Source organism: Miscanthus floridulus, chromosome 14, assembly GCF_019320115.1.
Source record: "Miscanthus floridulus cultivar M001 chromosome 14, ASM1932011v1, whole genome shotgun sequence".
NCBI lineage: Eukaryota > Viridiplantae > Streptophyta > Magnoliopsida > Poales > Poaceae > Miscanthus > Miscanthus floridulus.
In genome coordinates, this window is record NC_089593.1 from 2,285,043 (window position 1) to 2,294,256 (window position 9,214).

The window sequence follows — 9,214 nt, forward strand, 5'->3', positions numbered from 1 at the left end:
CATTTGGGTGCTTATCAGCAGACAGAGCAATGTATTAGCAACTATAGTAAATTGGCCCGTGCAAATAGCATGGGTAGTTAGTTTGCTTATTCTAGTATTTGGATATTTTTACTTGAATATCCTCTGTGCAAATAGTTTTGTTTATTTATTTGATTATAATCCTTTTCTCTCGATGCGTCTTTACTCTATCTGTTGTCGTGAATTTTAACTTCAACTTAGAGCTATTATCATCTTTCTTGTGTTTTTCCTTGTACCTATTACTATCGTGTGACTGCGCAATTTCAGTTGACGCCAAATTATGTAGCCTTTAGTCTCATCTTGGTGACCTCTATTGGCGATAAAACCACTTTCCATGTACGTGCATTTCAGTTATCTATCTATAGGGAGTAAACCCATGCATGGGATCATATATATATAAGAACCTTATTAGCTAGTTGAGGAATAACTTACAACAGGTTGCTAGTTGAGGATTTCATATAGCGACTTGCACCGTGTTAAGTTGACTAGAAGCGGAGTGACGGCGGAGTCTACATACTATGAATCTCGATCATGCTTCATTATTCAAATAAACATGGTGATGACTGAGACGCACATGTACAGTTTTGATTGTGTAGCCAACAGTTCATGTACTGTAGAAGCAACAGATATGGACTCCGAGGAAAACTCTCTTGCTCATTGTCGAGTTTTTTTTTATGTGCGCTTACCAGCAGACAGAATATTGTATTAGTAACGTCTCTATACTAATTCTAAAAGCACAAACTTTTGGTTTCTGGTTTTAGTCCCGGCCAGAATTTTGCCCGGAAGTAATAGGAGATTTAGTCCCGGTTGCAACCACCAACCGGGATTAGAATCTTCCACCCAACGGATAGTGCAACAGGCTTTTGCAGCAGAGACCTTTAGTCCCGGTCTATGGTTCAAACTGGGACTAAATGTTGCCTTTCAATCCCGGTGGGAACCACCAACCAGGACCAAAGGTCCCGTTGGCCTTTTATCCCGGGTTTTGACTCCAACTGGGACTATAGGCTGATCCTTTAGTCCCGGTAGGCTCCATCAACCGAGACTAAATGTCCCCACCTATATATATACCTGCTTCCACTGTCTCCCAGCCCAAGACACAGGTCAAATCTTTGGTCTTTACTTGTTCATCCGTGTTCTTACTTGGGGGAGCAAGTTCTTGCTCTTGGCCGCTGGCTTCATCTTCAATCTTCTAAAGGTTAGCAACTTCATCTTCTAATCTTTCATTGCTAATAATGTAGATCGTTTCATGTTTTAGTAATAAGCATAGAAATATTCAAATATGTGGTTTTTTAGATTAGGAATAATAATGGTGGATTTTATTTTTATTTATACATCATTTCTACATAACCTTAAATATTTATTGTTTTCTAGATCTTTGTATTTGCAACATTATTTCTAGATAAGAGTTAATAATTGTTAAAAAAAAATATGTGCAAAATGTTTAAGTTTACTTGGCATGCATATTGATGATTTATTTTTTATATGTTTCTCTAATTTATATTGTTGTATGGTAAATTTATATGGGGGTTCTAAATTTATTGGGATGTTTTTTAGTTTTTTTAGTTACGATGAATGGCAGCAGACTTCCCCAGCCACGGGAACCAGGTTTCCACCCTGGTGATCTTCCATTCGCGCCATCGCCAGATAGGGCCGTTCCGCGTCACCTAGACCCATCAATAGTATGGAATATTTTAAGTTTTGCATGCTAATATAATTTTTGCATATATACATTCATTTATAACATGATTGTTGCATATGTCACAGACTATAAAACCGGTCAAGTGGCTGGAAGCAGCACTATGGCTGCTCAGGGTGTGGAACATCTTCGAGACGACAACAAGTGAGGCCATGAATGATGGAGGCAAGTTATGGACGTGCAATCTCGCATTCGACATCCCCATTAGGTACATTAATGAGGTGTGCTAGGACATCGTGTAGACTAGACGACGGTCGCCAATCAAGATAGGCGCCCACATCGAAGCTGTGCTGCTTTCTTTGCAAGCAATTGAGCGAATTGGCTACCGTATGCCTGATTTCTCGTCCTTGAAGATAGAAGCTTTACGTAAGCATAGTCTGGATGTGTGGCGAGTAAGCGAGAGGCATGCGACATTCAACCATATGGATGTGGTAAGTCTCTATTATATAAGAGTAATGTTTATTTATTCTTATTATTATATGAGTATTTCCTGATATTTTTTGTTTGTCTGCTTGCTGGTTTTGCTCTATGATTTCACCTATGCTACATGTGGCTTGCTGCCCATTCTCACGCAAGCTCTTAAGCGACTAGGGTATGTCTGGGACTTTGTGGAAAAGATGGGCCAGAGGACGACAGCTGGCATCCAGTATTGCGTGAGATTTAGGCAGAACCATGCCATTGATAGTCCGTCAGTAGGCCACATCTATGGGATGCCATGTCCTTGGCGTTGTGAGGCAATGGAGAGTGTTGTAGTGCGGACCTTGCATTACATAGACAATGACCGTGGTTACATAATCCGAGACATACACTATTGGCAGTGGAGATAGGCTAGGGTTGCAGCAGGTTTGTAGGATCCAAGTGTTAGTTAGGTTTATTCATACTGTTATGTTTAATTATGTTTATTCAAACGGTTATGTTTAATTTGGTTTATTTGTATGGATATTTTAATTATGTTTGTATGGATTGAAATTTAACTCACGTAGGATTGAAATGCATATGCAAATAAAAAATCAGAGAAACAACCAATACGAAAGTTGTAGATCTCAAAAAGTTATACAACTTTTTAGTTGACAACTTTTTCATTTGTAGTCATCTTGTCAAGGAAAACTATGTTCAAATTTCCCAAATTTAAAATTTGAATTTTTAAAATGACCTCAAATGGAGAAACAACCAATACGAAAGTTGTTGATCTCGAAAAGTTATGCAACTTTATAGTTGACAACTTTTTCATTTAAAATCATCTACTGCTTATAAATTCTATTTGAAATTAAAATTTTAAAGAAGTTTGATTTCTCTTTTTAATCTCTAGCTAAAACTTATAACTAGTCTTTCTCCGTGATACTAACTTCAAATTTAATGATTTTCCCCTAAAATTTTCTAAATTCATGCTCTATCAATTTATTGTGTTCTTACAGCTTTCATTTTGGTCATCTTTTCATGCGAATTTGTTTTATCAATTCAAAATTTGATTCTAAAAAAAATAGCAACTTCAAATTGCATTTTATAGAAGTAAATGAGATCATCTAGGAAATTCATAAACATAAAAGTTGTAGAACTAATCAAGATCTACAACTTTTATTTTGGTCATTTCTTCATTTAGCAAAGTGGTAGTGTACATTAGAGATGTAAATTTATGAACAATGTACACTACCACTTTGTCGGATGAAGAAATAACCAAAATAAAAGTTGTAGATCTCGAAAAGTTACACAACTTTATAGTTGACAACTTTTTTATTTGAAATCATTTTGTCAAGGAAAACTATGTTTGAATTTCTAAAATTTGAAATTTGAATTTTCAAAATGTCCTCAAATGGAGAAATGACCAAAACAAAAGTTGTAGATCTCAAAAAGTTATGTAACTTTGTAGTTGACAACTTTTTCATTTGAAATCATCTTGTTAAGAAAAACTATGTTTGAGTTTCTTAGATTTGAAATTTGAATTTTTAAAATATAATTATAATTTATAGCATATGTTATTAAACATTTAAAGGATATGAAAGCGATTTTGTATATGAAAGCAATTTTGTATTACAATTTCTTAAGCTATATTTTTCTTACTACGCAATTTCTAATTTTCAGCCTATTTATGTAAAAGGATATGTTAAAAACTATTGTATAGGCAGGAAACGAAACTACCGGGTAGGCAGCAGTTTTGCCACACACAAAAATATGGCTTTAGCCATGGGTTGACCATCAACCGGGATTAAAGGTCCTTTAGTCCAGGTTTGTGGCCCAACCCAGGACTAAAGGTTTCTACTGTATATATACGGGTGTTCTTCCTTCTTCCTCCCTGAAATTTCACTCACCATCATCGCCACGCCGCGCTTCTTCAATCCCCCAGGCCTGCTGTGCTCGCCACCTGCCCCCTCTTCCTCATCTGCGGCCGCGCTCGCCACCCACGCCGTGCACCCGTCTCAATCCAGCACGCACGTCCTCGCCTCCGATGGCCGTTCTCGCCCTCGTCCTCGGCTCCGGCGTGCGCAGCCTTGTCTTGATCCGGCCAGCCTCACCCTCGTCCGGCCTCGTCTCCCCAACGCGCGTGGCGGCGCCCACTTCCTCATCTCCGGCGGCCGGCCTCGCCATCGTCCTCGGCTCTGGCGCATGCGGCCTCGCCCTCCCCCTCGTCTCCGATTGGCCTCGACCTCGTCCTCGTATCCGGCGCGCACGACGGCTCCATCGCCCTTGTCTCCACCCGCGCCTTCGTCTCTGGCCTCGACATCGTCTCCACTGGTGCCTTCATCTCCGGCCTCACCCTCGTTGTTGCCACCAGGTATTCGACCTCGATCGCCTCGCCTCATCCCTTTTTGTTATGTGAAACCGAGCGTTGAACATATAGCACAAGTATATATATATATATTGCACATATGCGAGTGGCACTCCCGCAATTTTTTTCTTAACATACTTTAGTGAATTTTGATATGTATTTTCGTATGTAGACTTTAGTGATATGCATTTTGGTATATGAAAAATATTGATTTCGGTGATATATATAGGGAAATTCTTATGAATATATGAATTTTGGTGTTTGAATTCATATATTCACTCCAGTTATATGAATTTTTATATATTAACTTTAGTGAGAAGAGATGGCTGGACGTCTCCCTGAACCGATTGTCCCGGGTTAGGGCTATTGTATTGCTTAGGGATTCGAACCAAGTTTGTCGGATGTACCGCTCAATCATCCTAGCATAGTAAGCAACGATATATGTTTTAATACATTAATATGTCTTAAATGCGTTTGTACATAATATATTTTCTGATATGTATATATATATATATATGTGTGTGTGTGTGTTTCTTTAATGTATTGTAGGTAATTGACCCAATCATTTGGCTTGGAGAGACATTTTCATATTTCGGGGTTGAGGGAGTGGATGTTGAGAGCTCTGATGTAGATAATTGTCGATTGGTCCAATCTCGAATTGGCTTTTCCATCGCCGCTAGGAGTGGTACAGGTGTTGTACAAATCTCAGATGTGGGAGTAAAGGCACCTGAGAAGAAAGTTGCAATTATATATGCTGTCAAATCATGTTTGAATAAGCTTGCAAATATTAGGTACACCTTGCCTACACTATCCTCCATGACGATATAAGCAATAGATGCGGGCTCGTATCATGATGTTGTGGGTTTCTGTGCAAGGATTGCTCAAACCAACCAAAATGATGTGGTAAAGTTGAAGTTGAACTCGTAGCTTATATTTAGATTTGTTGTTATTCGAAAGCTTTGTTCTCATATCCATTTTTTGTGCCAACAATTACAGGTTGAGGACTATGACTTTGAAGCCATTCTAAACCAGACAATGTATGCATTGGGTTTTGATTAGAAATATGCTGATGAATGTCCAACACTCACTACAGAAGGATTTTAGCAAAAGTTAATTATGACTAAGTGGGGATCATCTGACCCACCGACTTCTCGACCATCGCTTACCGTCGTTAGTAGATCATGTGCTCGTACTTTTGAAGCAAGGGAGAGTGTACTACTTAATGCGTTGCTCTATGTCAATAATATTTGTGGATACAAAATCGGTGACCTACATTTCGCCGAGTACATAATACGATGTAGTCAAACTTGGCGGTGATCTACTTGCGCTTGCATGAACTTGGTGTGTAATTGAACTTTGGGGTTGGACATCTAGTTTATTGTAATGACTTGTTTTAAATTATTATGGTTTGTATGAACTTGATGAATGGGGATGATCATTGTAATATATAATCTCTTAATTAGTTCCATTCTTATTTATGGATGACGTACAATAGTATAGCATATAATACGTGTACAAAAACTATTTGATACAAAAACAAATTGAATGCAAAGAAACTGCAAAAGAAAAGAAAACAAAACAAAACAAAAAGAGTAATATTTAGTCCCGGTTGTTTATACCAACCGGGTCTGGAGGTGCCCGGCCTCGGGGTCGTCCTGGAGGCCCCTTTAGTCCCGGTTGGTATAAGCAACCGAGACTAAAGGGCCCCATTCAATCCCGGTTAACAGACCCAGGACTAAAAGGCAAGCCTTTAGTTCCATATTGGCGGTCCCCGTTGGGAAACCGGGACCAGAGGGTGTTTCCCAACCAGGATTGCTACCTAGTCCTGCACTAGTGTGTGCGAATCAGCTAGGGTTTATGGGCGTCCTTAGGGTCGTGCAGGCCCTAAAATTTAAGGTGCCTATGCATATATAAGTATCCTAAGTATATATTATGTATTAGGTTTTATCTCAAGTATCTCTAAAGTTTAGAAGGCTCAGGTTAAATCCAATACGTAGTTCATCGTGACGATCGATGGTTTCTATATCCGTGTATCATGCTTTTTGGCTCTCGCAATGGCAAATCTAGGAGTCATGAAATTGGTGTCTAGATTCAATTGTTGGTTCTCTTCTGTTAATCAGTATCATTCTACCTTTTAATACAATATACATCACAGTTTTATTATTATGAGTTAAATGCACCAGAGATCCATTAACTTGTGAGGAAGTTTCGGTTAAGTTCATCAACTTTCAAAGTGACGTTTTGGATCCACAAACTTTGTATGTCGTATCACTTAGGTCCATACTTCTTCATGCGGGCTTCTCATGCTGACGTGGCCTGCTGACACGTTCTTCTGAAGCAGCTCTTGGCAATGCATTTTGTCAAACAGTTTCTGGGCGAGCGCCACTGCCTCGGCGCCGAACATCCGATGCACAAAGGATCACCGCGCGCCTTACGCGCTGCAGGCCACATGTGCTAGGGTGTCGTAGAAGGCCGCGTTCCCACCGGGTGTCGACCGCGCCATGCTCGCAGACCTCCTGGAGCGCGCCAACTCGATAGAGTCGCGTCCTCCTGCTCCTGGACAGCGGCGGGAGCCGGCTCTTCTTGGGCGAAGCCGAGGCCGGCGACGCCAACGCCGCCGCGGTGTCAACGACGGCGCTGACCTCAATGAACATGGCCGCGGCCGCCGCCGCGGTGTCGTTGACGGCCCTCGCGACCTCGGCCTCCGCGCGCGTGCCGTTGGTAGCGGTGGCGGTGGCGGCAGCAGGGCGCGCACACCTAGCAGACTCACGCGCGACGGCGGCGGCGAGCTGCTCGAGCTCCCTCCCGGCCTGCCGCGGCGCGCGCGGCCGAGGCCAGCTTGGCACCGTCGCGCCTGCGCACGGCAGCGCGGAGCTCGGCCGCGTGCTGCCGGAGCGACACAAGCGCCGCCAGGAACGTGCCGAAGGCGTCGGCCAGGACGAGGAAGCTGCAGTGTGCTGGACGAGCTGCTGCACCTAACACTGGCACAGGCCGCGCTGGCCAGCTCCCACACCGCCGGCCTTGACTACGATGGTACGTGCGGCATGAATAGTCATCGTCTTCCACGCGCCCACGCCGCGGGACCTATCCGAGCAAGAAGAGCTGGCGCTCCAGTGCGCGCTCACCCAGTTCCACGGCGAGCTTCCCGTGGGGTCCCGCTGTCGTCGAGCCTCCGCATCCTCGACCTCTCCGGCAACTCCTTCTCCGGCGCCATCCCGGGGTCCCTATTCACCGCCTCCTCCGCGCTGCAGGAGCTCAACATGTCGTGCGGCCCTGCATATGTGTCCAGCGGATTGACCGAGAGCAGTAGCACAGTACCAAGAACTTGGTTTGGAGCACCGACATGTGGTTGCCATGCATGCACGCTGCCGGCCGTAGCGGGATTAGCCTGTGACGTGCCGCCCGTGGAGAGCGTCATGTGGACGTGGTGACAGAAAAGCTGCAGGTTTGTTGCAGCACTATGGTCGTGTGAACTCAGTGGCAAGGATCAGATCGGAGGTGTCAGAGCATCGGCGTCCATGGACGTGATTGTCACCGGCACCGGACGATCAGAGAGGTCGAGTATTAGCATTTCTCGTTTGATCTTGAGACTCCAGCTAGTTCATTCAGTTCACTCCGTACCTTGCATGGCATCTCATTCACGAATTGACTGACTCGGTGTGTAGGCCATCGATGCAGTGCGTCAGCGGCAGTGCCGGGCAGCGAGGTAGCTTCGGCCACGATCGCCGTGCATGGTCAAGGCCGTCGACGGCGTCGGCGGCACAACAGACCGCGCAAGGCGAACATGAAGCGCGCGACGCGACAGGGAGGAGAAGCCGAGGCTACGCAACCTGTACGTGCCTCCTGCTGCGAGCTGTGCACGCACAACGCCGGAGAGAGGAGGGTCCGATGACGGTGAGGGGCGGTACTGACAACGTGTCTGCTGCGAGGAACGCTGGTGACTATGCGCATATTGTTTGTCACGGTTCACGGCGGCGGCGGTGAACAGGGAGCAGCAGGAGGCCCCGGTTGTCGTGCGCGTCGAGGTCCTATGCCGCGGCGGTGAAAGGCCTCGGGTGCAGCCGACATCCTGGAGGCAGTGGCGGCGGCGCCGAGGCCCATGCCGGCGACCATGGCCTGGCTGTGCATGCGGTTTAGCTGGTTCAGCGCCGGCTATAGGATCTCGTAGAGCACCCACCCGATGGCGAGCGTCACCACGAAGAGCAGCAGCTGGCCGCGGTTGTCGCTCCCGGCGTCCGTCGCCACGTCCACCACATGCTGCGCCCAGCGCCGCGTCCAACGACGCCAGCGACGAGAAGAAGGCGCCCGCGAGCGCTGCGGCCGCCGCCAGTGTGGTAGACAACGACGACACGACCACCACAGTCTTCTTGGCCTGTGTCGGGACGTGCAACGAGACGTTGCTGGCGGCGGTGCTGCCGCTGGTGGACGCCGCTGACTGCGCCACGATCTTGGCGGGTTTGCATTGGCATAGGGCTGCATGATTGAGCCTAGTCATCATGCCACATCAGCATGAGAAGCCAACGTGGAAGAAGTACGGACCTAAGTGATACAGCATACAAAGTTTATGGACCTAAAAATTCACTTTGAAAGTTGATGGACCTAACCGAAATCTCCTCATAAGTTAATGAACCTCTGGTGCATTTAACTCTATTATTATTATGACACTTACTTTAGGGTCAATTTAGATTTTCCCCCGAGCGCCCCCCCCCCCCCCCCCCCAATTCTTCGGGACGCCA

At 45.3% G+C, this 9,214-nt stretch overlaps 1 pseudogene; it reads right to left on the reverse strand.

Annotated features, from left to right (window-relative positions):
- Window positions 1–8,444: 8,444 nt before the first annotated feature.
- LOC136505701 (photosystem II reaction center proteins PsbY, chloroplastic-like) lies at window positions 8,445–8,998 on the reverse strand (annotated as a pseudogene).
- Between the last annotated feature and the right edge of the window lie 216 nt (window positions 8,999–9,214).